Below are 21,841 nucleotides of genomic sequence, written 5' to 3' on the forward strand. Positions count from 1 at the left end.
GGTTCCTAAAGCCTGAAGGTAACTTTACTTTTCTTCACTGGCAATTCTAACATGTTGGGTTAGCACCTGTATTTCAACGGCTAAATTACAAACAATAGTATGCCAATCGTAAATGTTGATCAACACTAATTTAGCAATCATGAAACGGAATCATTTTGGATAATATTGTCTAATTTCCTTTCATATCCAACGTTAAAACAACACTAAACATGCATCTCTTCAACAATGTGATATTCTTTTTGTAATTTGTAGGTGTACAATCTGCGGCGCTCGGCGGCTTTCGGAGAGAGAAGTGAAAAAGCTTACGGCACCTGGGATTCCCAGGCGGTCTTCCATCCAGGTACTAACCAGGCCCTGCTCTGCTTAGCTTCCGAGATCAGACGAGATCGGGCGGAACCAGAGAGGTATGGCCGTAAGCTGCTTTTCATCTTTTTCCTAATCCTTTAAAACGTGTCAAAGATAATCAGAAGTTTCTTTTTCTAAAATTGAAGCAGTTCTTAGCATTGGCAAGAGAGGTTCCTAAAGCCTGAAGGTAACTTTACTTTTCTTCACTGGCAATTCTAACATGTTGGGTTAGCACCTGTATTTCAACGGCTAAATTACAAACAATAGTATGCCAATCGTAAATGTTGATCAACACTAATTTAGCAACCATGAAACGGAATCATTTTGGATAATTTTGTCTAATTGCCTTTCATATCCAACGTTAAAACAGGTGTACAATCTGCGGCGCTCGGCGGCTTTCGGAGAGAGAAGTGAAAAAGCTTACGGCACCTGGGATTCCCAGGCGGTCTTCCATCCAGGTACTAACCAGGCCCTGCTCTGCTTAGCTTCCGAGATCAGACGAGATCGGGCGGAACCAGAGAGGTATGGCCGTAAGCTGCTTTTCATCTTTTTCCTAATCCTTTAAAACGTGTCAAAGATAATCAGAAGTTTCTTTTTCTAAAATTGAAGCAGTTCTTAGCATTGGCAAGAGAGGTTCCTAAAGCCTGAAGGTAACTTTACTTTTCTTCACTGGCAATTCTAACATGTTGGGTTAGCACCTGTATTTCAACGGCTAAATTACAAACAATAGTATGCCAATCGTAAATGTTGATCAACACTAATTTAGCAATCATGAAACGGAATCATTTTGGATAATATTGTCTAATTTCCTTTCATATCCAACGTTAAAACAACACTAAACATGCATCTCTTCAACAATGTGATATTCTTTTTGTAATTTGTAGGTGTACAATCTGCGGCGCTCGGCGGCTTTCGGAGAGAGAAGTGAAAAAGCTTACGGCACCTGGGATTCCCAGGCGGTCTTCCATCCAGGTACTAACCAGGCCCTGCTCTGCTTAGCTTCCGAGATCAGACGAGATCGGGCGGAACCAGAGAGGTATGGCCGTAAGCTGCTTTTCATCTTTTTCCTAATCCTTTAAAACGTGTCAAAGATAATCAGAAGTTTCTTTTTCTAAAATTGAAGCAGTTCTTAGCATTGGCAAGAGAGGTTCCTAAAGCCTGAAGGTAACTTTACTTTTCTTCACTGGCAATTCTAACATGTTGGGTTAGCACCTGTATTTCAACGGCTAAATTACAAACAATAGTATGCCAATCGTAAATGTTGATCAACACTAATTTAGCAACCATGAAACGGAATCATTTTGGATAATTTTGTCTAATTGCCTTTCATATCCAACGTTAAAACAGGTGTACAATCTGCGGCGCTCGGCGGCTTTCGGAGAGAGAAGTGAAAAAGCTTACGGCACCTGAGATTCCCAGGCGGTCTTCCATCCAGGTACTAACCAGGCCCTGCTCTGCTTAGCTTCCGAGATCAGACGAGATCGAGCGGAACCAGAGAGGTATGGCCGTAAGCTGCTTTTTATCTTTTTCCTAATCCTTTATAATGCGTCAATGAATTATGACACGCCTGCCGTTGGCATCTTTGTGTGGGTTAAATAAGGGTATGCAAAGAAGGCTGTGACATCCCATGCCGAAAATTGGATGGACTAGAGAAGACCCGCCCAGGAGTCCCAGCCAATCGGTGAATGGCCATTGCAGTCCCCGCCACCTCAAATGGCCTGACGATGGTATGGACGTAAGCCACCTTTCATCTTCTTCCTATTGCATCTCTTCTACAATGTGATAAACTTTTTACAATTGTGTAGGTGTACAAGCTACGGCGCTGGGCGGCTTTCAGAGAGAGAAGTGAAAAACCTTACGGCACCTGGGATTCCCAGGCGGTCTTCCATCCAGGTACTAACCAGGCCCTGCTCTGCTTAGCTTCCGAGATCAGACGAGATCGGGCGGAACCAGAGAGGTATGGCCGTAAGCTGCTTTTCATCTTTTTCCTAATCCTTTAAAACGTGTCAAAGTTAATCAGAAGTTTCTTTTTCTAAAATTGAAGCAGTTCTTAGCATTGGCAAGAGAGGTTCCTAAAGCCTGAAGGTAACTTTACTTTTCTTCACTGGCAATTCTAACATGTTGGGTTAGCACCTGTATTTCAACGGCTAAATTACAAACAATAGTATGCCAATCGTAGATGTTGATCAACACTGATTTAGCAATCATGAAACGGAATCATTTTGGATAATATTGTCTAATTTCCTTTCATATCCAACGTTAAAACAGGTGTACAATCTGCGGCGCTCGGCGGCTTTCGGAGAGAGAAGTGAAAAAGCTTACGGCACCTGGGATTCCCAGGCGGTCTTCCATCCAGGTACTAACCAGGCCCTGCTCTGCTTAGCTTCCGAGATCAGACGAGATCGGGCGGAACCAGAGAGGTATGGCCGTGAGCTTGCTTTTTATCTTTTCCCTAATCCTTTATAATGCGTCAATGAATTATGACACGCCTGCCGTTGGCATCTTTGTGTGGGTTAAATAAGGGTATGCAAAGAAGGCTGTGACATCCCATGCCGAAAATTGGATGGACTAGAGAAGACCCGCCCAGGGGTCCCAGCCAATCGGTGAATGGCCATTGCAGTCCCCGCCACCTCAAATGGCCTGACGATGGTATGGACGTAAGCCACCTTTCATCTTCTTCCTATTGCATCTCTTCTACAATGTAAATTTTTTTTTACAATTGTGTAGGTGTACAATCTACTGCGCTGGGCGGCTTTCAGAGAGAGAAGTGAAAAAGCTTACGGCACCTGGGATTCCCAGGCGGTCTTCCATCCAGGTACTAACCAGGCCCTGCTCTGCTTAGCTTCCGAGATCAGACGAGATCGGGCGGAACCAGAGAGGTATGGCCGTAAGCTGCTTTTCATCTTTTTCCTAATCCTTTAAAACGTGTCAAAGTTAATCAGAAGTTTCTTTTTCTAAAATTGAAGCAGTTCTTAGCATTGGCAAGAGAGGTTCCTAAAGCCTGAAGGTAACTTTACTTTTCTTCACTGGCAATTCTAACATGTTGGGTTAGCACCTGTATTTCAACGGCTAAATTACAAACAATAGTATGCCAATCGTAGATGTTGATCAACACTGATTTAGCAATCATGAAACGGAATCATTTTGGATAATATTGTCTAATTTCCTTTCATATCCAACGTTAAAACAGGTGTACAATCTGCGGCGCTCGGCGGCTTTCGGAGAGAGAAGTGAAAAAGCTTACGGCACCTGGGATTCCCAGGCGGTCTTCCATCCAGGTACTAACCAGGCCCTGCTCTGCTTAGCTTCCGAGATCAGACGAGATCGGGCGGAACCAGAGAGGTATGGCCGTAAGCTGCTTTTCATCTTTTTCCTAATCCTTTAAAACGTGTCAAAGATAATCAGAAGTTTCTTTTTCTAAAATTGAAGCAGTTCTTAGCATTGGCAAGAGAGGTTCCTAAAGCCTGAAGGTAACTTTACTTTTCTTCACTGGCAATTCTAACATGTTGGGTTAGCACCTGTATTTCAACGGCTAAATTACAAACAATAGTATGCCAATCGTAAATGTTGATCAACACTAATTTAGCAATCATGAAACGGAATCATTTTGGATAATATTGTCTAATTTCCTTTCATATCCAACGTTAAAACAACACTAAACATGCATCTCTTCAACAATGTGATATTCTTTTTGTAATTTGTAGGTGTACAATCTGCGGCGCTCGGCGGCTTTCGGAGAGAGAAGTGAAAAAGCTTACGGCACCTGGGATTCCCAGGCGGTCTTCCATCCAGGTACTAACCAGGCCCTGCTCTGCTTAGCTTCCGAGATCAGACGAGATCGGGCGGAACCAGAGAGGTATGGCCGTAAGCTGCTTTTCATCTTTTTCCTAATCCTTTAAAACGTGTCAAAGATAATCAGAAGTTTCTTTTTCTAAAATTGAAGCAGTTCTTAGCATTGGCAAGAGAGGTTCCTAAAGCCTGAAGGTAACTTTACTTTTCTTCACTGGCAATTCTAACATGTTGGGTTAGCACCTGTATTTCAACGGCTAAATTACAAACAATAGTATGCCAATCGTAAATGTTGATCAACACTAATTTAGCAATCATGAAACGGAATCATTTTGGATAATATTGTCTAATTTCCTTTCATATCCAACTTTAAAACAGGTGTACAATCTACGGCGCTGGGCGGCTTTCGGAGAGAGAAGTGAAAAAGCTTACGGCACCTGGGATTCCCAGGCGGTCTTCCATCCAGGTACTAACCAGGCCCTGCTCTGCTTAGCTTCCGAGATCAGACGAGATCGGGCGGAACCAGAGAGGTATGGCCGTAAGCTGCTTTTCATCTTTTTCCTAATCCTTTAAAACGTGTCAAAGATAATCAGAAGTTTCTTTTTCTAAAATTGAAGCAGTTCTTAGCATTGGCAAGAGAGGTTCCTAAAGCCTGAAGGTAACTTTACTTTTCTTCACTGGCAATTCTAACATGTTGGGTTAGCACCTGTATTTCAACGGCTAAATTACAAACAATAGTATGCCAATCGTAAATGTTGATCAACACTAATTTAGCAATCATGAAACGGAATCATTTTGGATAATATTGTCTAATTTCCTTTCATATCCAACGTTAAAACAACACTAAACATGCATCTCTTCAACAATGTGATATTCTTTTTGTAATTTGTAGGTGTACAATCTGCGGCGCTCGGCGGCTTTCGGAGAGAGAAGTGAAAAAGCTTACGGCACCTGGGATTCCCAGGCGGTCTTCCATCCAGGTACTAACCAGGCCCTGCTCTGCTTAGCTTCCGAGATCAGACGAGATCGGGCGGAACCAGAGAGGTATGGCCGTAAGCTGCTTTTCATCTTTTTCCTAATCCTTTAAAACGTGTCAAAGATAATCAGAAGTTTCTTTTTCTAAAATTGAAGCAGTTCTTAGCATTGGCAAGAGAGGTTCCTAAAGCCTGAAGGTAACTTTACTTTTCTTCACTGGCAATTCTAACATGTTGGGTTAGCACCTGTATTTCAACGGCTAAATTACAAACAATAGTATGCCAATCGTAAATGTTGATCAACACTAATTTAGCAATCATGAAACGGAATCATTTTGGATAATATTGTCTAATTTCCTTTCATATCCAACGTTAAAACAACACTAAACATGCATCTCTTCAACAATGTGATATTCTTTTTGTAATTTGTAGGTGTACAATCTGCGGCGCTCGGCGGCTTTCGGAGAGAGAAGTGAAAAAGCTTACGGCACCTGGGATTCCCAGGCGGTCTTCCATCCAGGTACTAACCAGGCCCTGCTCTGCTTAGCTTCCGAGATCAGACGAGATCGGGCGGAACCAGAGAGGTATGGCCGTAAGCTGCTTTTCATCTTTTTCCTAATCCTTTAAAACGTGTCAAAGATAATCAGAAGTTTCTTTTTCTAAAATTGAAGCAGTTCTTAGCATTGGCAAGAGAGGTTCCTAAAGCCTGAAGGTAACTTTACTTTTCTTCACTGGCAATTCTAACATGTTGGGTTAGCACCTGTATTTCAACGGCTAAATTACAAACAATAGTATGCCAATCGTAAATGTTGATCAACACTAATTTAGCAATCATGAAACGGAATCATTTTGGATAATATTGTCTAATTTCCTTTCATATCCAACGTTAAAACAACACTAAACATGCATCTCTTCAACAATGTGATATTCTTTTTGTAATTTGTAGGTGTACAATCTGCGGCGCTCGGCGGCTTTCGGAGAGAGAAGTGAAAAAGCTTACGGCACCTGGGATTCCCAGGCGGTCTTCCATCCAGGTACTAACCAGGCCCTGCTCTGCTTAGCTTCCGAGATCAGACGAGATCGGGCGGAACCAGAGAGGTATGGCCGTAAGCTGCTTTTCATCTTTTTCCTAATCCTTTAAAACGTGTCAAAGATAATCAGAAGTTTCTTTTTCTAAAATTGAAGCAGTTCTTAGCATTGGCAAGAGAGGTTCCTAAAGCCTGAAGGTAACTTTACTTTTCTTCACTGGCAATTCTAACATGTTGGGTTAGCACCTGTATTTCAACGGCTAAATTACAAACAATAGTATGCCAATCGTAAATGTTGATCAACACTAATTTAGCAATCATGAAACGGAATCATTTTGGATAATATTGTCTAATTTCCTTTCATATCCAACTTTAAAACAGGTGTACAATCTACGGCGCTGGGCGGCTTTCGGAGAGAGAAGTGAAAAAGCTTACGGCACCTGGGATTCCCAGGCGGTCTTCCATCCAGGTACTAACCAGGCCCTGCTCTGCTTAGCTTCCGAGATCAGACGAGATCGGGCGGAACCAGAGAGGTATGGCCGTAAGCTGCTTTTCATCTTTTTCCTAATCCTTTAAAACGTGTCAAAGATAATCAGAAGTTTCTTTTTCTAAAATTGAAGCAGTTCTTAGCATTGGCAAGAGAGGTTGCTAAAGCCTGAAGGTAACTTTACTTTTCTTCACTGGCAATTCTAACATGTTGGGTTAGCACCTGTATTTCAACGGCTAAATTACAAACAATAGTATGCCAATCGTAAATGTTGATCAACACTAATTTAGCAATCATGAAACGGAATCATTTTGGATAATATTGTCTAATTTCCTTTCGTATCCAACGTTAAAACAACACTAAACATGCATCTCTTCAACAATGTGATATTCTTTTTGTAATTTGTAGGTGTACAATCTGCGGCGCTCGGCGGCTTTCGGAGAGAGAAGTGAAAAAGCTTACGGCACCTGGGATTCCCAGGCGGTCTTCCATCCAGGTACTAACCAGGCCCTGCTCTGCTTAGCTTCCGAGATCAGACGAGATCGGGCGGAACCAGAGAGGTATGGCCGTAAGCTGCTTTTCATCTTTTTCCTAATCCTTTAAAACGTGTCAAAGATAATCACAAGTTTCTTTTTCTAAAATTGAAGCAGTTCTTAGCATTGGCAAGAGAGGTTCCTAAAGCCTGAAGGTAACTTTACTTTTCTTCACTGGCAATTCTAACATGTTGGGTTAGCACCTGTATTTCAACGGCTAAATTACAAACAATAGTATGCCAATCGTAAATGTTGATCAACACTAATTTAGCAATCATGAAACGGAATCATTTTGGATAATATTGTCTAATTTCCTTTCATATCCAACGTTAAAACAACACTAAACATGCATCTCTTCAACAATGTGATATTCTTTTTGTAATTTGTAGGTGTACAATCTGCGGCGCTCGGCGGCTTTCGGAGAGAGAAGTGAAAAAGCTTACGGCACCTGGGATTCCCAGGCGGTCTTCCATCCAGGTACTAACCAGGCCCTGCTCTGCTTAGCTTCCGAGATCAGACGAGATCGGGCGGAACCAGAGAGGTATGGCCGTAAGCTGCTTTTCATCTTTTTCCTAATCCTTTAAAACGTGTCAAAGATAATCAGAAGTTTCTTTTTCTAAAATTGAAGCAGTTCTTAGCATTGGCAAGAGAGGTTCCTAAAGCCTGAAGGTAACTTTACTTTTCTTCACTGGCAATTCTAACATGTTGGGTTAGCACCTGTATTTCAACGGCTAAATTACAAACAATAGTATGCCAATCGTAAATGTTGATCAACACTAATTTAGCAATCATGAAACGGAATCATTTTGGATAATATTGTCTAATTTCCTTTCATATCCAACGTTAAAACAACACTAAACATGCATCTCTTCAACAATGTGATATTCTTTTTGTAATTTGTAGGTGTACAATCTGCGGCGCTCGGCGGCTTTCGGAGAGAGAAGTGAAAAAGCTTACGGCACCTGGGATTCCCAGGCGGTCTTCCATCCAGGTACTAACCAGGCCCTGCTCTGCTTAGCTTCCGAGATCAGACGAGATCGGGCGGAACCAGAGAGGTATGGCCGTAAGCTGCTTTTCATCTTTTTCCTAATCCTTTAAAACGTGTCAAAGATAATCAGAAGTTTCTTTTTCTAAAATTGAAGCAGTTCTTAGCATTGGCAAGAGAGGTTCCTAAAGCCTGAAGGTAACTTTACTTTTCTTCACTGGCAATTCTAACATGTTGGGTTAGCACCTGTATTTCAACGGCTAAATTACAAACAATAGTATGCCAATCGTAAATGTTGATCAACACTAATTTAGCAATCATGAAACGGAATCATTTTGGATAATATTGTCTAATTTCCTTTCATATCCAACGTTAAAACAACACTAAACATGCATCTCTTCAACAATGTGATATTCTTTTTGTAATTTGTAGGTGTACAATCTGCGGCGCTCGGCGGCTTTCGGAGAGAGAAGTGAAAAAGCTTACGGCACCTGGGATTCCCAGGCGGTCTTCCATCCAGGTACTAACCAGGCCCTGCTCTGCTTAGCTTCCGAGATCAGACGAGATCGGGCGGAACCAGAGAGGTATGGCCGTAAGCTGCTTTTCATCTTTTTCCTAATCCTTTAAAACGTGTCAAAGATAATCAGAAGTTTCTTTTTCTAAAATTGAAGCAGTTCTTAGCATTGGCAAGAGAGGTTCCTAAAGCCTGAAGGTAACTTTACTTTTCTTCACTGGCAATTCTAACATGTTGGGTTAGCACCTGTATTTCAACGGCTAAATTACAAACAATAGTATGCCAATCGTAAATGTTGATCAACACTAATTTAGCAATCATGAAACGGAATCATTTTGGATAATATTGTCTAATTTCCTTTCATATCCAACTTTAAAACAGGTGTACAATCTACGGCGCTGGGCGGCTTTCGGAGAGAGAAGTGAAAAAGCTTACGGCACCTGGGATTCCCAGGCGGTCTTCCATCCAGGTACTAACCAGGCCCTGCTCTGCTTAGCTTCCGAGATCAGACGAGATCGGGCGGAACCAGAGAGGTATGGCCGTAAGCTGCTTTTCATCTTTTTCCTAATCCTTTAAAACGTGTCAAAGATAATCAGAAGTTTCTTTTTCTAAAATTGAAGCAGTTCTTAGCATTGGCAAGAGAGGTTGCTAAAGCCTGAAGGTAACTTTACTTTTCTTCACTGGCAATTCTAACATGTTGGGTTAGCACCTGTATTTCAACGGCTAAATTACAAACAATAGTATGCCAATCGTAAATGTTGATCAACACTAATTTAGCAATCATGAAACGGAATCATTTTGGATAATATTGTCTAATTTCCTTTCGTATCCAACGTTAAAACAACACTAAACATGCATCTCTTCAACAATGTGATATTCTTTTTGTAATTTGTAGGTGTACAATCTGCGGCGCTCGGCGGCTTTCGGAGAGAGAAGTGAAAAAGCTTACGGCACCTGGGATTCCCAGGCGGTCTTCCATCCAGGTACTAACCAGGCCCTGCTCTGCTTAGCTTCCGAGATCAGACGAGATCGGGCGGAACCAGAGAGGTATGGCCGTAAGCTGCTTTTCATCTTTTTCCTAATCCTTTAAAACGTGTCAAAGATAATCACAAGTTTCTTTTTCTAAAATTGAAGCAGTTCTTAGCATTGGCAAGAGAGGTTCCTAAAGCCTGAAGGTAACTTTACTTTTCTTCACTGGCAATTCTAACATGTTGGGTTAGCACCTGTATTTCAACGGCTAAATTACAAACAATAGTATGCCAATCGTAAATGTTGATCAACACTAATTTAGCAATCATGAAACGGAATCATTTTGGATAATATTGTCTAATTTCCTTTCATATCCAACGTTAAAACAACACTAAACATGCATCTCTTCAACAATGTGATATTCTTTTTGTAATTTGTAGGTGTACAATCTGCGGCGCTCGGCGGCTTTCGGAGAGAGAAGTGAAAAAGCTTACGGCACCTGGGATTCCCAGGCGGTCTTCCATCCAGGTACTAACCAGGCCCTGCTCTGCTTAGCTTCCGAGATCAGACGAGATCGGGCGGAACCAGAGAGGTATGGCCGTAAGCTGCTTTTCATCTTTTTCCTAATCCTTTAAAACGTGTCAAAGATAATCAGAAGTTTCTTTTTCTAAAATTGAAGCAGTTCTTAGCATTGGCAAGAGAGGTTCCTAAAGCCTGAAGGTAACTTTACTTTTCTTCACTGGCAATTCTAACATGTTGGGTTAGCACCTGTATTTCAACGGCTAAATTACAAACAATAGTATGCCAATCGTAAATGTTGATCAACACTAATTTAGCAATCATGAAACGGAATCATTTTGGATAATATTGTCTAATTTCCTTTCATATCCAACGTTAAAACAACACTAAACATGCATCTCTTCAACAATGTGATATTCTTTTTGTAATTTGTAGGTGTACAATCTGCGGCGCTCGGCGGCTTTCGGAGAGAGAAGTGAAAAAGCTTACGGCACCTGGGATTCCCAGGCGGTCTTCCATCCAGGTACTAACCAGGCCCTGCTCTGCTTAGCTTCCGAGATCAGACGAGATCGGGCGGAACCAGAGAGGTATGGCCGTAAGCTGCTTTTCATCTTTTTCCTAATCCTTTAAAACGTGTCAAAGATAATCACAAGTTTCTTTTTCTAAAATTGAAGCAGTTCTTAGCATTGGCAAGAGAGGTTCCTAAAGCCTGAAGGTAACTTTACTTTTCTTCACTGGCAATTCTAACATGTTGGGTTAGCACCTGTATTTCAACGGCTAAATTACAAACAATAGTATGCCAATCGTAAATGTTGATCAACACTAATTTAGCAACCATGAAACGGAATCATTTTGGATAATTTTGTCTAATTGCCTTTCATATCCAACGTTAAAACAGGTGTACAATCTGCGGCGCTCGGCGGCTTTCGGAGAGAGAAGTGAAAAAGCTTACGGCACCTGAGATTCCCAGGCGGTCTTCCATCCAGGTACTAACCAGGCCCTGCTCTGCTTAGCTTCCGAGATCAGACGAGATCGAGCGGAACCAGAGAGGTATGGCCGTAAGCTGCTTTTTATCTTTTTCCTAATCCTTTATAATGCGTCAATGAATTATGACACGCCTGCCGTTGGCATCTTTGTGTGGGTTAAATAAGGGTATGCAAAGAAGGCTGTGACATCCCATGCCGAAAATTGGATGGACTAGAGAAGACCCGCCCAGGAGTCCCAGCCAATCGGTGAATGGCCATTGCAGTCCCCGCCACCTCAAATGGCCTGACGATGGTATGGACGTAAGCCACCTTTCATCTTCTTCCTATTGCATCTCTTCTACAATGTGATAAACTTTTTACAATTGTGTAGGTGTACAAGCTACGGCGCTGGGCGGCTTTCAGAGAGAGAAGTGAAAAACCTTACGGCACCTGGGATTCCCAGGCGGTCTTCCATCCAGTTACTAACCAGGCCCTGCTCTGCTTAGCTTCCGAGATCAGACGAGATCGGGCGGAACCAGAGAGGTATGGCCGTAAGCTGCTTTTCATCTTTTTCCTAATCCTTTAAAACGTGTCAAAGTTAATCAGAAGTTTCTTTTTCTAAAATTGAAGCAGTTCTTAGCATTGGCAAGAGAGGTTCCTAAAGCCTGAAGGTAACTTTACTTTTCTTCACTGGCAATTCTAACATGTTGGGTTAGCACCTGTATTTCAACGGCTAAATTACAAACAATAGTATGCCAATCGTAGATGTTGATCAACACTGATTTAGCAATCATGAAACGGAATCATTTTGGATAATATTGTCTAATTTCCTTTCATATCCAACGTTAAAACAGGTGTACAATCTGCGGCGCTCGGCGGCTTTCGGAGAGAGAAGTGAAAAAGCTTACGGCACCTGGGATTCCCAGGCGGTCTTCCATCCAGGTACTAACCAGGCCCTGCTCTGCTTAGCTTCCGAGATCAGACGAGATAGGGCGGAACCAGAGAGGTATGGCCGTGAGCTTGCTTTTTATCTTTTCCCTAATCCTTTATAATGCGTCAATGAATTATGACACGCCTGCCGTTGGCATCTTTGTGTGGGTTAAATAAGGGTATGCAAAGAAGGCTGTGACATCCCATGCCGAAAATTGGATGGACTAGAGAAGACCCGCCCAGGGGTCCCAGCCAATCGGTGAATGGCCATTGCAGTCCCCGCCACCTCAAATGGCCTGACGATGGTATGGACGTAAGCCACCTTTCATCTTCTTCCTATTGCATCTCTTCTACAATGTAAATTTTTTTTTACAATTGTGTAGGTGTACAATCTACTGCGCTGGGCGGCTTTCAGAGAGAGAAGTGAAAAAGCTTACGGCACCTGGGATTCCCAGGCGGTCTTCCATCCAGGTACTAACCAGGCCCTGCTCTGCTTAGCTTCCGAGATCAGACGAGATCGGGCGGAACCAGAGAGGTATGGCCGTAAGCTGCTTTTCATCTTTTTCCTAATCCTTTAAAACGTGTCAAAGATAATCAGAAGTTTCTTTTTCTAAAATTGAAGCAGTTCTTAGCATTGGCAAGAGAGGTTCCTAAAGCCTGAAGGTAACTTTACTTTTCTTCACTGGCAATTCTAACATGTTGGGTTAGCACCTGTATTTCAACGGCTAAATTACAAACAATAGTATGCCAATCGTAAATGTTGATCAACACTAATTTAGCAATCATGAAACGGAATCATTTTGGATAATATTGTCTAATTTCCTTTCATATCCAACGTTAAAACAACACTAAACATGCATCTCTTCAACAATGTGATATTCTTTTTGTAATTTGTAGGTGTACAATCTGCGGCGCTCGGCGGCTTTCGGAGAGAGAAGTGAAAAAGCTTACGGCACCTGGGATTCCCAGGCGGTCTTCCATCCAGGTACTAACCAGGCCCTGCTCTGCTTAGCTTCCGAGATCAGACGAGATCGGGCGGAACCAGAGAGGTATGGCCGTAAGCTGCTTTTCATCTTTTTCCTAATCCTTTAAAACGTGTCAAAGATAATCAGAAGTTTCTTTTTCTAAAATTGAAGCAGTTCTTAGCATTGGCAAGAGAGGTTCCTAAAGCCTGAAGGTAACTTTACTTTTCTTCACTGGCAATTCTAACATGTTGGGTTAGCACCTGTATTTCAACGGCTAAATTACAAACAATAGTATGCCAATCGTAAATGTTGATCAACACTAATTTAGCAATCATGAAACGGAATCATTTTGGATAATATTGTCTAATTTCCTTTCATATCCAACTTTAAAACAGGTGTACAATCTACGGCGCTGGGCGGCTTTCGGAGAGAGAAGTGAAAAAGCTTACGGCACCTGGGATTCCCAGGCGGTCTTCCATCCAGGTACTAACCAGGCCCTGCTCTGCTTAGCTTCCGAGATCAGACGAGATCGGGCGGAACCAGAGAGGTATGGCCGTAAGCTGCTTTTCATCTTTTTCCTAATCCTTTAAAACGTGTCAAAGATAATCAGAAGTTTCTTTTTCTAAAATTGAAGCAGTTCTTAGCATTGGCAAGAGAGGTTCCTAAAGCCTGAAGGTAACTTTACTTTTCTTCACTGGCAATTCTAACATGTTGGGTTAGCACCTGTATTTCAACGGCTAAATTACAAACAATAGTATGCCAATCGTAAATGTTGATCAACACTAATTTAGCAATCATGAAACGGAATCATTTTGGATAATATTGTCTAATTTCCTTTCATATCCAACGTTAAAACAACACTAAACATGCATCTCTTCAACAATGTGATATTCTTTTTGTAATTTGTAGGTGTACAATCTGCGGCGCTCGGCGGCTTTCGGAGAGAGAAGTGAAAAAGCTTACGGCACCTGGGATTCCCAGGCGGTCTTCCATCCAGGTACTAACCAGGCCCTGCTCTGCTTAGCTTCCGAGATCAGACGAGATCGGGCGGAACCAGAGAGGTATGGCCGTAAGCTGCTTTTCATCTTTTTCCTAATCCTTTAAAACGTGTCAAAGATAATCAGAAGTTTCTTTTTCTAAAATTGAAGCAGTTCTTAGCATTGGCAAGAGAGGTTCCTAAAGCCTGAAGGTAACTTTACTTTTCTTCACTGGCAATTCTAACATGTTGGGTTAGCACCTGTATTTCAACGGCTAAATTACAAACAATAGTATGCCAATCGTAAATGTTGATCAACACTAATTTAGCAACCATGAAACGGAATCATTTTGGATAATTTTGTCTAATTGCCTTTCATATCCAACGTTAAAACAGGTGTACAATCTGCGGCGCTCGGCGGCTTTCGGAGAGAGAAGTGAAAAAGCTTACGGCACCTGAGATTCCCAGGCGGTCTTCCATCCAGGTACTAACCAGGCCCTGCTCTGCTTAGCTTCCGAGATCAGACGAGATCGAGCGGAACCAGAGAGGTATGGCCGTAAGCTGCTTTTTATCTTTTTCCTAATCCTTTATAATGCGTCAATGAATTATGACACGCCTGCCGTTGGCATCTTTGTGTGGGTTAAATAAGGGTATGCAAAGAAGGCTGTGACATCCCATGCCGAAAATTGGATGGACTAGAGAAGACCCGCCCAGGAGTCCCAGCCAATCGGTGAATGGCCATTGCAGTCCCCGCCACCTCAAATGGCCTGACGATGGTATGGACGTAAGCCACCTTTCATCTTCTTCCTATTGCATCTCTTCTACAATGTGATAAACTTTTTACAATTGTGTAGGTGTACAAGCTACGGCGCTGGGCGGCTTTCAGAGAGAGAAGTGAAAAACCTTACGGCACCTGGGATTCCCAGGCGGTCTTCCATCCAGGTACTAACCAGGCCCTGCTCTGCTTAGCTTCCGAGATCAGACGAGATCGGGCGGAACCAGAGAGGTATGGCCGTAAGCTGCTTTTCATCTTTTTCCTAATCCTTTAAAACGTGTCAAAGTTAATCAGAAGTTTCTTTTTCTAAAATTGAAGCAGTTCTTAGCATTGGCAAGAGAGGTTCCTAAAGCCTGAAGGTAACTTTACTTTTCTTCACTGGCAATTCTAACATGTTGGGTTAGCACCTGTATTTCAACGGCTAAATTACAAACAATAGTATGCCAATCGTAGATGTTGATCAACACTGATTTAGCAATCATGAAACGGAATCATTTTGGATAATATTGTCTAATTTCCTTTCATATCCAACGTTAAAACAGGTGTACAATCTGCGGCGCTCGGCGGCTTTCGGAGAGAGAAGTGAAAAAGCTTACGGCACCTGGGATTCCCAGGCGGTCTTCCATCCAGGTACTAACCAGGCCCTGCTCTGCTTAGCTTCCGAGATCAGACGAGATCGGGCGGAACCAGAGAGGTATGGCCGTGAGCTTGCTTTTTATCTTTTCCCTAATCCTTTATAATGCGTCAATGAATTATGACACGCCTGCCGTTGGCATCTTTGTGTGGGTTAAATAAGGGTATGCAAAGAAGGCTGTGACATCCCATGCCGAAAATTGGATGGACTAGAGAAGACCCGCCCAGGGGTCCCAGCCAATCGGTGAATGGCCATTGCAGTCCCCGCCACCTCAAATGGCCTGACGATGGTATGGACGTAAGCCACCTTTCATCTTCTTCCTATTGCATCTCTTCTACAATGTAAATTTTTTTTTACAATTGTGTAGGTGTACAATCTACTGCGCTGGGCGGCTTTCAGAGAGAGAAGTGAAAAAGCTTACGGCACCTGGGATTCCCAGGCGGTCTTCCATCCAGGTACTAACCAGGCCCTGCTCTGCTTAGCTTCCGAGATCAGACGAGATCGGGCGGAACCAGAGAGGTATGGCCGTAAGCTGCTTTTCATCTTTTTCCTAATCCTTTAAAACGTGTCAAAGATAATCAGAAGTTTCTTTTTCTAAAATTGAAGCAGTTCTTAGCATTGGCAAGAGAGGTTCCTAAAGCCTGAAGGTAACTTTACTTTTCTTCACTGGCAATTCTAACATGTTGGGTTAGCACCTGTATTTCAACGGCTAAATTACAAACAATAGTATGCCAATCGTAAATGTTGATCAACACTAATTTAGCAATCATGAAACGGAATCATTTTGGATAATATTGTCTAATTTCCTTTCATATCCAACTTTAAAACAGGTGTACAATCTACGGCGCTGGGCGGCTTTCGGAGAGAGAAGTGAAAAAGCTTACGGCACCTGGGATTCCCAGGCGGTCTTCCATCCAGGTACTAACCAGGCCCTGCTCTGCTTAGCTTCCGAGATCAGACGAGATCGGGCGGAACCAGAGAGGTATGGCCGTAAGCTGCTTTTCATCTTTTTCCTAATCCTTTAAAACGTGTCAAAGATAATCAGAAGTTTCTTTTTCTAAAATTGAAGCAGTTCTTAGCATTGGCAAGAGAGGTTCCTAAAGCCTGAAGGTAACTTTACTTTTCTTCACTGGCAATTCTAACATGTTGGGTTAGCACCTGTATTTCAACGGCTAAATTACAAACAATAGTATGCCAATCGTAAATGTTGATCAACACTAATTTAGCAATCATGAAACGGAATCATTTTGGATAATATTGTCTAATTTCCTTTCATATCCAACGTTAAAACAACACTAAACATGCATCTCTTCAACAATGTGATATTCTTTTTGTAATTTGTAGGTGTACAATCTGCGGCGCTCGGCGGCTTTCGGAGAGAGAAGTGAAAAAGCTTACGGCACCTGGGATTCCCAGGCGGTCTTCCATCCAGGTACTAACCAGGCCCTGCTCTGCTTAGCTTCCGAGATCAGACGAGATCGGGCGGAACCAGAGAGGTATGGCCGTAAGCTGCTTTTCATCTTTTTCCTAATCCTTTAAAACGTGTCAAAGATAATCAGAAGTTTCTTTTTCTAAAATTGAAGCAGTTCTTAGCATTGGCAAGAGAGGTTCCTAAAGCCTGAAGGTAACTTTACTTTTCTTCACTGGCAATTCTAACATGTTGGGTTAGCACCTGTATTTCAACGGCTAAATTACAAACAATAGTATGCCAATCGTAAATGTTGATCAACACTAATTTAGCAACCATGAAACGGAATCATTTTGGATAATTTTGTCTAATTGCCTTTCATATCCAACGTTAAAACAGGTGTACAATCTGCGGCGCTCGGCGGCTTTCGGAGAGAGAAGTGAAAAAGCTTACGGCACCTGAGATTCCCAGGCGGTCTTCCATCCAGGTACTAACCAGGCCCTGCTCTGCTTAGCTTCCGAGATCAGACGAGATCGAGCGGAACCAGAGAGGTATGGCCGTAAGCTGCTTTTTATCTTTTTCCTAATCCTTTATAATGCGTCAATGAATTATGACACGCCTGCCGTTGGCATCTTTGTGTGGGTTAAATAAGGGTATGCAAAGAAGGCTGTGACATCCCATGCCGAAAATTGGATGGACTAGAGAAGACCCGCCCAGGAGTCCCAGCCAATCGGTGAATGGCCATTGCAGTCCCCGCCACCTCAAATGGCCTGACGATGGTATGGACGTAAGCCACCTTTCATCTTCTTCCTATTGCATCTCTTCTACAATGTGATAAACTTTTTACAATTGTGTAGGTGTACAAGCTACGGCGCTGGGCGGCTTTCAGAGAGAGAAGTGAAAAACCTTACGGCACCTGGGATTCCCAGGCGGTCTTCCATCCAGGTACTAACCAGGCCCTGCTCTGCTTAGCTTCCGAGATCAGACGAGATCGGGCGGAACCAGAGAGGTATGGCCGTAAGCTGCTTTTCATCTTTTTCCTAATCCTTTAAAACGTGTCAAAGTTAATCAGAAGTTTCTTTTTCTAAAATTGAAGCAGTTCTTAGCATTGGCAAGAGAGGTTCCTAAAGCCTGAAGGTAACTTTACTTTTCTTCACTGGCAATTCTAACATGTTGGGTTAGCACCTGTATTTCAACGGCTAAATTACAAACAATAGTATGCCAATCGTAGATGTTGATCAACACTGATTTAGCAATCATGAAACGGAATCATTTTGGATAATATTGTCTAATTTCCTTTCATATCCAACGTTAAAACAGGTGTACAATCTGCGGCGCTCGGCGGCTTTCGGAGAGAGAAGTGAAAAAGCTTACGGCACCTGGGATTCCCAGGCGGTCTTCCATCCAGGTACTAACCAGGCCCTGCTCTGCTTAGCTTCCGAGATCAGACGAGATCGGGCGGAACCAGAGAGGTATGGCCGTGAGCTTGCTTTTTATCTTTTCCCTAATCCTTTATAATGCGTCAATGAATTATGACACGCCTGCCGTTGGCATCTTTGTGTGGGTTAAATAAGGGTATGCAAAGAAGGCTGTGACATCCCATGCCGAAAATTGGATGGACTAGAGAAGACCCGCCCAGGGGTCCCAGCCAATCGGTGAATGGCCATTGCAGTCCCCGCCACCTCAAATGGCCTGACGATGGTATGGACGTAAGCCACCTTTCATCTTCTTCCTATTGCATCTCTTCTACAATGTAAATTTTTTTTTACAATTGTGTAGGTGTACAATCTACTGCGCTGGGCGGCTTTCAGAGAGAGAAGTGAAAAAGCTTACGGCACCTGGGATTCCCAGGCGGTCTTCCATCCAGGTACTAACCAGGCCCTGCTCTGCTTAGCTTCCGAGATCAGACGAGATCGGGCGGAACCAGAGAGGTATGGCCGTAAGCTGCTTTTTATCTTTTTCCTAATCCTTTAAAACGTGTCAAAGTTAATCAGAAGTTTCTTTTTCTAAAATTGAAGCAGTTCTTAGCATTGGCAAGAGAGGTTCCTAAAGCCTGAAGGTAACTTTACTTTTCTTCACTGGCAATTCTAACATGTTGGGTTAGCACCTGTATTTCAACGGCTAAATTACAAACAATAGTATGCCAATCGTAGATGTTGATCAACACTGATTTAGCAATCATGAAACGGAATCATTTTGGATAATATTGTCTAATTTCCTTTCATATCCAACGTTAAAACAGGTGTACAATCTGCGGCGCTCGGCGGCTTTCGGAGAGAGAAGTGAAAAAGCTTACGGCACCTGGGATTCCCAGGCGGTCTTCCATCCAGGTACTAACCAGGCCCTGCTCTGCTTAGCTTCCGAGATCAGACGAGATCGGGCGGAACCAGAGAGGTATGGCCGTAAGCTGCTTTTCATCTTTTTCCTAATCCTTTAAAACGTGTCAAAGATAATCAGAAGTTTCTTTTTCTAAAATTGAAGCAGTTCTTAGCATTGGCAAGAGAGGTTCCTAAAGCCTGAAGGTAACTTTACTTTTCTTCACTGGCAATTCTAACATGTTGGGTTAGCACCTGTATTTCAACGGCTAAATTACAAACAATAGTATGCCAATCGTAGATGTTGATCAACACTGATTTAGCAATCATGAAACGGAATCATTTTGGATAATATTGTCTAATTTCCTTTCATATCCAACGTTAAAACAGGTGTACAATCTGCGGCGCTCGGCGGCTTTCGGAGAGAGAAGTGAAAAAGCTTACGGCACCTGGGATTCCCAGGCGGTCTTCCATCCAGGTACTAACCAGGCCCTGCTCTGCTTAGCTTCCGAGATCAGACGAGATCGGGCGGAACCAGAGAGGTATGGCCGTGAGCTTGCTTTTTATCTTTTCCCTAATCCTTTATAATGCGTCAATGAATTATGACACGCCTGCCGTTGGCATCTTTGTGTGGGTTAAATAAGGGTATGCAAAGAAGGCTGTGACATCCCATGCCGAAAATTGGATGGACTAGAGAAGACCCGCCCAGGGGTCCCAGCCAATCGGTGAATGGCCATTGCAGTCCCCGCCACCTCAAATGGCCTGACGATGGTATGGACGTAAGCCACCTTTCATTTTCTTCCTATTGCATGTCTTCTACAATGTGAAATTTTTTTTACAATTGTGTAGGTGTACAATCTACGGCGCTGGGCGGCTTTCAGAGAGAGAAGTGAAAAAGCTTACGGCACCTGGGATTCCCAGGCGGTCTTCCATCCAGGTACTAACCAGGCCCTGCTCTGCTTAGCTTCCGAGATCAGACGAGATCGGGCGGAACCAGAGAGGTATGGCCGTAAGCTGCTTTTCATCTTTTTCCTAATCCTTTAAAACGTGTCAAAGTTAATCAGAAGTTTCTTTTTCTAAAATTGAAGCAGTTCTTAGCATTGGCAAGAGAGGTTCCTAAAGCCTGAAGGTAACTTTACTTTTCTTCACTGGCAATTCTAACATGTTGGGTTAGCACCTGTATTTCAACGGCTAAATTACAAACAATAGTATGCCAATCGTAAATGTTGATCAACACTAATTTAGCAATCATGAAACGGAATCATTTTGGATAATATTGTCTAATTTCCTTTCATATCCAACGTTAAAACAACACTAAACATGCATCTCTTCAACAATGTGATATTCTTTTTGTAATTTGTAGGTGTACAATCTGCGGCGCTCGGCGGCTTTCGGAGAGAGAAGTGAAAAAGCTTACGGCACCTGGGATTCCCAGGCGGTCTTCCATCCAGGTACTAACCAGGCCCTGCTCTGCTTAGCTTCCGAGATCAGACGAGATCGGGCGGAACCAGAGAGGTATGGCCGTAAGCTGCTTTTCATCTTTTTCCTAATCCTTTAAAACGTGTCAAAGATAATCAGAAGTTTCTTTTTCTAAAATTGAAGCAGTTCTTAGCATTGGCAAGAGAGGTTCCTAAAGCCTGAAGGTAACTTTACTTTTCTTCACTGGCAATTCTAACATGTTGGGTTAGCACCTGTATTTCAACGGCTAAATTACAAACAATAGTATGCCAATCGTAAATGTTGATCAACACTAATTTAGCAACCATGAAACGGAATCATTTTGGATAATTTTGTCTAATTGCCTTTCATATCCAACGTTAAAACAGGTGTACAATCTGCGGCGCTCGGCGGCTTTCGGAGAGAGAAGTGAAAAAGCTTACGGCACCTGAGATTCCCAGGCGGTCTTCCATCCAGGTACTAACCAGGCCCTGCTCTGCTTAGCTTCCGAGATCAGACGAGATCGAGCGGAACCAGAGAGGTATGGCCGTAAGCTGCTTTTTATCTTTTTCCTAATCCTTTATAATGCGTCAATGAATTATGACACGCCTGCCGTTGGCATCTTTGTGTGGGTTAAATAAGGGTATGCAAAGAAGGCTGTGACATCCCATGCCGAAAATTGGATGGACTAGAGAAGACCCGCCCAGGAGTCCCAGCCAATCGGTGAATGGCCATTGCAGTCCCCGCCACCTCAAATGGCCTGACGATGGTATGGACGTAAGCCACCTTTCATCTTCTTCCTATTGCATCTCTTCTACAATGTGATAAACTTTTTACAATTGTGTAGGTGTACAAGCTACGGCGCTGGGCGGCTTTCAGAGAGAGAAGTGAAAAACCTTACGGCACCTGGGATTCCCAGGCGGTCTTCCATCCAGGTACTAACCAGGCCCTGCTCTGCTTAGCTTCCGAGATCAGACGAGATCGGGCGGAACCAGAGAGGTATGGCCGTAAGCTGCTTTTCATCTTTTTCCTAATCCTTTAAAACGTGTCAAAGTTAATCAGAAGTTTCTTTTTCTAAAATTGAAGCAGTTCTTAGCATTGGCAAGAGAGGTTCCTAAAGCCTGAAGGTAACTTTACTTTTCTTCACTGGCAATTCTAACATGTTGGGTTAGCACCTGTATTTCAACGGCTAAATTACAAACAATAGTATGCCAATCGTAGATGTTGATCAACACTGATTTAGCAATCATGAAACGGAATCATTTTGGATAATATTGTCTAATTTCCTTTCAT

At 42.8% G+C, this 21,841-nt stretch overlaps 45 non-coding genes across 45 annotated transcripts; all 45 read right to left on the reverse strand.

Moving 5' to 3' along the window:
* Nucleotides 1-299: 299 nt before the first annotated feature.
* Nucleotides 300-418, reverse strand: LOC134112845 (5S ribosomal RNA). The gene has a single exon (XR_009946168.1). It is a non-coding gene; the product is annotated as a 5S ribosomal RNA (ribosomal RNA).
* A 344-nt stretch (nucleotides 419-762) lies between these two features.
* Nucleotides 763-881, reverse strand: LOC134112846 (5S ribosomal RNA). Its single transcript, XR_009946169.1, has one exon. It is a non-coding gene; the product is annotated as a 5S ribosomal RNA (ribosomal RNA).
* Nucleotides 882-1,276: 395 nt separating this feature from the next.
* LOC134112847 (5S ribosomal RNA) lies at nucleotides 1,277-1,395 on the reverse strand. Its single transcript, XR_009946170.1, has one exon. It is a non-coding gene; the product is annotated as a 5S ribosomal RNA (ribosomal RNA).
* A 344-nt stretch (nucleotides 1,396-1,739) lies between these two features.
* On the reverse strand, nucleotides 1,740-1,858 carry LOC134112990 (5S ribosomal RNA). The gene has a single exon (XR_009946313.1). It is a non-coding gene; the product is annotated as a 5S ribosomal RNA (ribosomal RNA).
* Nucleotides 1,859-2,197: 339 nt separating this feature from the next.
* LOC134113029 (5S ribosomal RNA) lies at nucleotides 2,198-2,316 on the reverse strand. Its single transcript, XR_009946352.1, has one exon. It is a non-coding gene; the product is annotated as a 5S ribosomal RNA (ribosomal RNA).
* Nucleotides 2,317-2,660: 344 nt separating this feature from the next.
* LOC134112957 (5S ribosomal RNA) lies at nucleotides 2,661-2,779 on the reverse strand. Its single transcript, XR_009946280.1, has one exon. It is a non-coding gene; the product is annotated as a 5S ribosomal RNA (ribosomal RNA).
* Nucleotides 2,780-3,119: 340 nt separating this feature from the next.
* LOC134112848 (5S ribosomal RNA) lies at nucleotides 3,120-3,238 on the reverse strand. Its single transcript, XR_009946171.1, has one exon. It is a non-coding gene; the product is annotated as a 5S ribosomal RNA (ribosomal RNA).
* A 344-nt stretch (nucleotides 3,239-3,582) lies between these two features.
* On the reverse strand, nucleotides 3,583-3,701 carry LOC134112849 (5S ribosomal RNA). Its single transcript, XR_009946172.1, has one exon. It is a non-coding gene; the product is annotated as a 5S ribosomal RNA (ribosomal RNA).
* Nucleotides 3,702-4,096: 395 nt separating this feature from the next.
* Nucleotides 4,097-4,215, reverse strand: LOC134112850 (5S ribosomal RNA). The gene has a single exon (XR_009946173.1). It is a non-coding gene; the product is annotated as a 5S ribosomal RNA (ribosomal RNA).
* Nucleotides 4,216-4,559: 344 nt separating this feature from the next.
* On the reverse strand, nucleotides 4,560-4,678 carry LOC134112852 (5S ribosomal RNA). Its single transcript, XR_009946175.1, has one exon. It is a non-coding gene; the product is annotated as a 5S ribosomal RNA (ribosomal RNA).
* A 395-nt stretch (nucleotides 4,679-5,073) lies between these two features.
* On the reverse strand, nucleotides 5,074-5,192 carry LOC134112853 (5S ribosomal RNA). The gene has a single exon (XR_009946176.1). It is a non-coding gene; the product is annotated as a 5S ribosomal RNA (ribosomal RNA).
* A 395-nt stretch (nucleotides 5,193-5,587) lies between these two features.
* On the reverse strand, nucleotides 5,588-5,706 carry LOC134112854 (5S ribosomal RNA). The gene has a single exon (XR_009946177.1). It is a non-coding gene; the product is annotated as a 5S ribosomal RNA (ribosomal RNA).
* Nucleotides 5,707-6,101: 395 nt separating this feature from the next.
* LOC134112855 (5S ribosomal RNA) lies at nucleotides 6,102-6,220 on the reverse strand. Its single transcript, XR_009946178.1, has one exon. It is a non-coding gene; the product is annotated as a 5S ribosomal RNA (ribosomal RNA).
* Nucleotides 6,221-6,564: 344 nt separating this feature from the next.
* LOC134112856 (5S ribosomal RNA) lies at nucleotides 6,565-6,683 on the reverse strand. Its single transcript, XR_009946179.1, has one exon. It is a non-coding gene; the product is annotated as a 5S ribosomal RNA (ribosomal RNA).
* A 395-nt stretch (nucleotides 6,684-7,078) lies between these two features.
* On the reverse strand, nucleotides 7,079-7,197 carry LOC134112857 (5S ribosomal RNA). Its single transcript, XR_009946180.1, has one exon. It is a non-coding gene; the product is annotated as a 5S ribosomal RNA (ribosomal RNA).
* A 395-nt stretch (nucleotides 7,198-7,592) lies between these two features.
* LOC134112858 (5S ribosomal RNA) lies at nucleotides 7,593-7,711 on the reverse strand. Its single transcript, XR_009946181.1, has one exon. It is a non-coding gene; the product is annotated as a 5S ribosomal RNA (ribosomal RNA).
* Nucleotides 7,712-8,106: 395 nt separating this feature from the next.
* Nucleotides 8,107-8,225, reverse strand: LOC134112859 (5S ribosomal RNA). The gene has a single exon (XR_009946182.1). It is a non-coding gene; the product is annotated as a 5S ribosomal RNA (ribosomal RNA).
* Nucleotides 8,226-8,620: 395 nt separating this feature from the next.
* Nucleotides 8,621-8,739, reverse strand: LOC134112860 (5S ribosomal RNA). The gene has a single exon (XR_009946183.1). It is a non-coding gene; the product is annotated as a 5S ribosomal RNA (ribosomal RNA).
* A 344-nt stretch (nucleotides 8,740-9,083) lies between these two features.
* Nucleotides 9,084-9,202, reverse strand: LOC134112861 (5S ribosomal RNA). Its single transcript, XR_009946184.1, has one exon. It is a non-coding gene; the product is annotated as a 5S ribosomal RNA (ribosomal RNA).
* A 395-nt stretch (nucleotides 9,203-9,597) lies between these two features.
* Nucleotides 9,598-9,716, reverse strand: LOC134112863 (5S ribosomal RNA). The gene has a single exon (XR_009946186.1). It is a non-coding gene; the product is annotated as a 5S ribosomal RNA (ribosomal RNA).
* Nucleotides 9,717-10,111: 395 nt separating this feature from the next.
* Nucleotides 10,112-10,230, reverse strand: LOC134112864 (5S ribosomal RNA). The gene has a single exon (XR_009946187.1). It is a non-coding gene; the product is annotated as a 5S ribosomal RNA (ribosomal RNA).
* Nucleotides 10,231-10,625: 395 nt separating this feature from the next.
* On the reverse strand, nucleotides 10,626-10,744 carry LOC134112865 (5S ribosomal RNA). The gene has a single exon (XR_009946188.1). It is a non-coding gene; the product is annotated as a 5S ribosomal RNA (ribosomal RNA).
* Nucleotides 10,745-11,088: 344 nt separating this feature from the next.
* Nucleotides 11,089-11,207, reverse strand: LOC134112991 (5S ribosomal RNA). Its single transcript, XR_009946314.1, has one exon. It is a non-coding gene; the product is annotated as a 5S ribosomal RNA (ribosomal RNA).
* Nucleotides 11,208-11,546: 339 nt separating this feature from the next.
* Nucleotides 11,547-11,665, reverse strand: LOC134113087 (5S ribosomal RNA). Its single transcript, XR_009946410.1, has one exon. It is a non-coding gene; the product is annotated as a 5S ribosomal RNA (ribosomal RNA).
* Nucleotides 11,666-12,009: 344 nt separating this feature from the next.
* LOC134112535 (5S ribosomal RNA) lies at nucleotides 12,010-12,128 on the reverse strand. The gene has a single exon (XR_009945867.1). It is a non-coding gene; the product is annotated as a 5S ribosomal RNA (ribosomal RNA).
* A 340-nt stretch (nucleotides 12,129-12,468) lies between these two features.
* LOC134112866 (5S ribosomal RNA) lies at nucleotides 12,469-12,587 on the reverse strand. Its single transcript, XR_009946189.1, has one exon. It is a non-coding gene; the product is annotated as a 5S ribosomal RNA (ribosomal RNA).
* A 395-nt stretch (nucleotides 12,588-12,982) lies between these two features.
* Nucleotides 12,983-13,101, reverse strand: LOC134112867 (5S ribosomal RNA). Its single transcript, XR_009946190.1, has one exon. It is a non-coding gene; the product is annotated as a 5S ribosomal RNA (ribosomal RNA).
* A 344-nt stretch (nucleotides 13,102-13,445) lies between these two features.
* Nucleotides 13,446-13,564, reverse strand: LOC134112868 (5S ribosomal RNA). Its single transcript, XR_009946191.1, has one exon. It is a non-coding gene; the product is annotated as a 5S ribosomal RNA (ribosomal RNA).
* Nucleotides 13,565-13,959: 395 nt separating this feature from the next.
* LOC134112869 (5S ribosomal RNA) lies at nucleotides 13,960-14,078 on the reverse strand. Its single transcript, XR_009946192.1, has one exon. It is a non-coding gene; the product is annotated as a 5S ribosomal RNA (ribosomal RNA).
* Nucleotides 14,079-14,422: 344 nt separating this feature from the next.
* On the reverse strand, nucleotides 14,423-14,541 carry LOC134112992 (5S ribosomal RNA). The gene has a single exon (XR_009946315.1). It is a non-coding gene; the product is annotated as a 5S ribosomal RNA (ribosomal RNA).
* Nucleotides 14,542-14,880: 339 nt separating this feature from the next.
* Nucleotides 14,881-14,999, reverse strand: LOC134113030 (5S ribosomal RNA). The gene has a single exon (XR_009946353.1). It is a non-coding gene; the product is annotated as a 5S ribosomal RNA (ribosomal RNA).
* A 344-nt stretch (nucleotides 15,000-15,343) lies between these two features.
* LOC134112958 (5S ribosomal RNA) lies at nucleotides 15,344-15,462 on the reverse strand. Its single transcript, XR_009946281.1, has one exon. It is a non-coding gene; the product is annotated as a 5S ribosomal RNA (ribosomal RNA).
* A 340-nt stretch (nucleotides 15,463-15,802) lies between these two features.
* Nucleotides 15,803-15,921, reverse strand: LOC134112870 (5S ribosomal RNA). The gene has a single exon (XR_009946193.1). It is a non-coding gene; the product is annotated as a 5S ribosomal RNA (ribosomal RNA).
* A 344-nt stretch (nucleotides 15,922-16,265) lies between these two features.
* LOC134112871 (5S ribosomal RNA) lies at nucleotides 16,266-16,384 on the reverse strand. The gene has a single exon (XR_009946194.1). It is a non-coding gene; the product is annotated as a 5S ribosomal RNA (ribosomal RNA).
* Nucleotides 16,385-16,779: 395 nt separating this feature from the next.
* On the reverse strand, nucleotides 16,780-16,898 carry LOC134112872 (5S ribosomal RNA). The gene has a single exon (XR_009946195.1). It is a non-coding gene; the product is annotated as a 5S ribosomal RNA (ribosomal RNA).
* A 344-nt stretch (nucleotides 16,899-17,242) lies between these two features.
* LOC134112993 (5S ribosomal RNA) lies at nucleotides 17,243-17,361 on the reverse strand. Its single transcript, XR_009946316.1, has one exon. It is a non-coding gene; the product is annotated as a 5S ribosomal RNA (ribosomal RNA).
* A 339-nt stretch (nucleotides 17,362-17,700) lies between these two features.
* LOC134113031 (5S ribosomal RNA) lies at nucleotides 17,701-17,819 on the reverse strand. Its single transcript, XR_009946354.1, has one exon. It is a non-coding gene; the product is annotated as a 5S ribosomal RNA (ribosomal RNA).
* Nucleotides 17,820-18,163: 344 nt separating this feature from the next.
* Nucleotides 18,164-18,282, reverse strand: LOC134112959 (5S ribosomal RNA). The gene has a single exon (XR_009946282.1). It is a non-coding gene; the product is annotated as a 5S ribosomal RNA (ribosomal RNA).
* A 340-nt stretch (nucleotides 18,283-18,622) lies between these two features.
* On the reverse strand, nucleotides 18,623-18,741 carry LOC134112874 (5S ribosomal RNA). The gene has a single exon (XR_009946197.1). It is a non-coding gene; the product is annotated as a 5S ribosomal RNA (ribosomal RNA).
* Nucleotides 18,742-19,085: 344 nt separating this feature from the next.
* LOC134112875 (5S ribosomal RNA) lies at nucleotides 19,086-19,204 on the reverse strand. Its single transcript, XR_009946198.1, has one exon. It is a non-coding gene; the product is annotated as a 5S ribosomal RNA (ribosomal RNA).
* Nucleotides 19,205-19,548: 344 nt separating this feature from the next.
* Nucleotides 19,549-19,667, reverse strand: LOC134112960 (5S ribosomal RNA). The gene has a single exon (XR_009946283.1). It is a non-coding gene; the product is annotated as a 5S ribosomal RNA (ribosomal RNA).
* A 340-nt stretch (nucleotides 19,668-20,007) lies between these two features.
* On the reverse strand, nucleotides 20,008-20,126 carry LOC134112876 (5S ribosomal RNA). The gene has a single exon (XR_009946199.1). It is a non-coding gene; the product is annotated as a 5S ribosomal RNA (ribosomal RNA).
* Nucleotides 20,127-20,521: 395 nt separating this feature from the next.
* On the reverse strand, nucleotides 20,522-20,640 carry LOC134112877 (5S ribosomal RNA). Its single transcript, XR_009946200.1, has one exon. It is a non-coding gene; the product is annotated as a 5S ribosomal RNA (ribosomal RNA).
* A 344-nt stretch (nucleotides 20,641-20,984) lies between these two features.
* LOC134112995 (5S ribosomal RNA) lies at nucleotides 20,985-21,103 on the reverse strand. Its single transcript, XR_009946318.1, has one exon. It is a non-coding gene; the product is annotated as a 5S ribosomal RNA (ribosomal RNA).
* A 339-nt stretch (nucleotides 21,104-21,442) lies between these two features.
* Nucleotides 21,443-21,561, reverse strand: LOC134113032 (5S ribosomal RNA). The gene has a single exon (XR_009946355.1). It is a non-coding gene; the product is annotated as a 5S ribosomal RNA (ribosomal RNA).
* Between the last annotated feature and the right edge of the window lie 280 nt (nucleotides 21,562-21,841).

This window comes from Pungitius pungitius, unplaced genomic scaffold (assembly GCF_949316345.1).
Source record: "Pungitius pungitius unplaced genomic scaffold, fPunPun2.1 scaffold_25, whole genome shotgun sequence".
Taxonomy (NCBI): Eukaryota; Metazoa; Chordata; class Actinopteri; order Perciformes; family Gasterosteidae; genus Pungitius; species Pungitius pungitius.